A 3498-nucleotide genomic window follows, 5' to 3' on the forward strand; every position below is an offset into this window, starting at 1 on the left:
TGTCATTATTATGATTATTCTAACTGCTATTCCTTAGCCTGATTAAGGCTCTCTGGCTATAGGAGGTATTTTTAATTTTGGTTTGGTAAAACAAAACGACAACACAGCAGAGAACCCTCAGCTCTTTGAGTGGATTCAGGCAAAGCTTGATGTTTTGATCATCCCTGCTAATTGTTTCTAGCCAGATCAGAATAAAGTATTTAAGGTATTTAAGCCTACGCCTAACTTAAAGCTAGGAGTCAGGGCATTATCTTCAACTTGACGGTGCCTCTGATCATCTGCATAACTATCTTGCTGAATCAGTAAAACAGTGCAGGAAAACAATCCTCATGCCTGCTAATACTTGAACTTCTTAGGGTTTCTTATTAAAAAGCACTCCCCTGAAAATGAAATCTGAAACAGGGTCAGCAAAGACTTTAAGAGGATTTTGTAGTCAGCCTAAGATTTCACAAGGAAAACAGATGCAGGAGACAATTATTTTTTTTTTTTTTAACTCAACTAAATGAAATCAGTAAGGATGAATCTCAGCAATGAATGCCCCATTTGGGCTTGTTGCATTGCACAGGCAGAATGGGTGGTCTGCGAAACAGGTTAACAGTTAACACCAGAGGGATGGCTCTGCCAGCATTTCCCACTGAAACCATTTACAGACTGTATGTAAATCCTGACCCTTATGAGGACAAATTTTCCAAGCTCAAGTCCAAATTTTTAAGTGTTTAACAGCGAGTGTGGAGGTCAGATTTTCAGGAACTTGAGTCCCATTTAGACATTTAACAAAGGGTTCAGGTTTTTGCAAGTCCTTTGTGTAAGTAACTGAAGACTTCTGAAAGTTGGCTATGTGTTACAAGAAGCAGTTTCTGTTGCAGGAAATAACCTTTACTTAACCTGGTTCATACCTAGTAACACAGACAGAAGTCTAATATGTTTCTTTACAAAATTCCAAGAGTCCAATAATCTATCAAGATGTTATACATCATGAACAAGTGAGGCTTTGCAACAGGACAACACAACATTACAGCAAGCGAACAGGTGTACAGCGGAGAGTACCCTAACCCTTAATGTAGCAGAACAATGGAGTAAACATACAATTATGCCCACCAACAGGCTGGGGCAAGCATTCAGTCCTTTTCATCTGCTCCCTACATCAGTAACGACAGCTAGCTATGCAAAAATTTACGGTAAGGTGAAGTCCTCCATGCACCTCAAGCAAATGTAGGCTTAAGCCTAGCTCAGTGTGAGAGCCCAGGAAGCATTACTTTCTGATCCCCGGGACAGTCTGCTTGACTCAAGTTTTAGATGTGAATTTACACAGAGACTAAAACACACCGTGAACTTCCTCACTCTGAGTCAAAACTCCCAGTCCCTCCTGCCCAAGCTTCCCATTCAAATTGGTGACCCATCCACTGTTGCACTTTCATCTAAGTTGCTTGCTATGGATGACCAACCACCCTCGAAAACTGTGTAGGATGTAATGCTTAGGGGCTTCTCCAGCATAATTTTGTTTGCCTGTGCTAAAAAAACAAAATCCTGAAAACACCAAGCCAAAACCTGAGAAAAATTGCTGGGCATGTTCTTTTGTGATTTGTAATTTGCAACTATTAAATGCTTTTATTGTTTCAACTATAGTAGTAGTTGAAGGTCACAGAAAGAAATTAGGGTCCCATGTGCTAGTGGAAAAGGGTCAGGGAGGGTACACGCCAACAGCGTTATTCATAGATAAGAGCTGCTTAGCATTCTATCATCCCCCCATCGTGGTTCTCCAGCGATCTTTCTAAGCTCCTGACTGAAGTTAACAATACTTCTGAAAAGTCCAGAAAGTCCTACCTTTTACAGCATGTTTAACAATGGATTTAAGCTCCAGTTCCTGCGTTTATTCTGGGTTCAGTTGTCAGTTCCTTATAAACACTAAAAACAAACAAACAGTTAAAGGGCTGCAATCTAAAGGATTAATGCGTCTTCCCATTTTCTTAGTCTGACCTCACCTCATTTTTAGGGACTTCCACTTGACTATGTGCATGCATTATTTATAGAGAAAGAGATAGGATACATGCGCTGCACTAGATGTACCAGCTAAAGCTTTCTCAGTGGCAAATTTAATCCTGTCACCTTGGAGGATGAAAAGCCTGGTTGGGGGCCACTCGTCATGGAAATTGGAGAAGAAAGGTTGGAGTTGCAATGGAAAGCTGGCTTCAGAAAGGCTCCAGGAGAGCCAGGCCTGCCCTCCCCACTTCCTCAGGGGACCAGAGATACCCAATGCTGTTTCTAGGAAGACCTATCCATCCCTGGGCTAAAGGGCGGTCCTGGCTTTCCAAGGCCGGCAGACGGGATGTGGTGAGTTTTCCTGGACAATCACTTCTCCTTCTGCACTTTGGCAAGCTCTCTGCCTCCTTGGGGACACACACATATATGTGGGTAAGATTTAAAAATGAGGAGTACTCAGTTTGCATACCTATTTGTATTTGCACAAGACCCAAAGGCAAAAAACTTTTAGGGCTCTGTAACCGACAAAATTTCCATTTGCCAAAACACTAAAATTCCATTTTGTAACACGGCATCACGGTGACCAGTCTGTCACAGCCAGAGTATGGTATTTATTCAGCCTTAAGTACTTCAAATTCTCAGCAAGTTTGCTGAGCACACGAGGTCTGTCCTACTGCAAGCTTAAGAGGATTCATCCAGATCTGGATTCACATGGAGGGGTATCACAGAGAGGAGATGAGACAAAATGAGAAGCAGCTTGGATAAAGTGGAAAGTGAAGGAAGGCTGAGGTTCCTTTTGTCTTTTGGCATTCACCAGATGACGACCAAAACCACAGGATATCTTCAAGTTCAGTATAATACATTCCTAATACCCATATGTTTAGATTACTTGCTACTGTGACCGTTTATTGCACAACTTCTATGTGCAGCACACGTAGTAGGGCTGCTTGACTTTTTTCACTGCCTGTTTTTTCCCCACTACTTTACCAAAAAAAAAAAAAAAAAGGCAGGAAAAAAAAAAAAAGGCAGCCACCTTGTCTTTGCCATAATGGGAGATGACAGGTCATGCCAGCGTCTCAGGATGTGATAAGCCAAGAGCAGCCGCAGTCAATGAGGGACACTGGTGCTGCTCTAAGGAGTAGCGAGCAAGAGGCAGTAGTTTGAAGCACAGCCCTAGGTGTCAGTTATTCTACCTTGTCAGGAAAGAGTAATTAGAGAACACCATGCTGTTGCCTTCAAATCTCTCCTGCCACCCCCACCGGTCCTCATTCATCATCAAGAAGGCTTCTCTTAGTGATTCATTATGAGCGGGCAGCCTTTCCAAGGGAGGCACCGAGAGGAATTTTCCACTTCTCTCTCCCTCCCCCTCTGCACCGCAGCAATCTCATTTCATTACAAGCCCAGGATCCTAACGTCAGTGGCTTCGGGCATCTGCTAATAAGGAACAAGCAGTTTCCAGGAACAGGAGACACCATGAGTGCGTTAAAAAACTCTTCCGAGAATGAAAACCCATCACAT

This window comes from Pygoscelis adeliae, unplaced genomic scaffold (assembly GCF_000699105.1).
Source record: "Pygoscelis adeliae isolate BGI_AS28 unplaced genomic scaffold, ASM69910v1 Scaffold87, whole genome shotgun sequence".
Lineage (NCBI taxonomy): Eukaryota > Metazoa > Chordata > Aves > Sphenisciformes > Spheniscidae > Pygoscelis > Pygoscelis adeliae.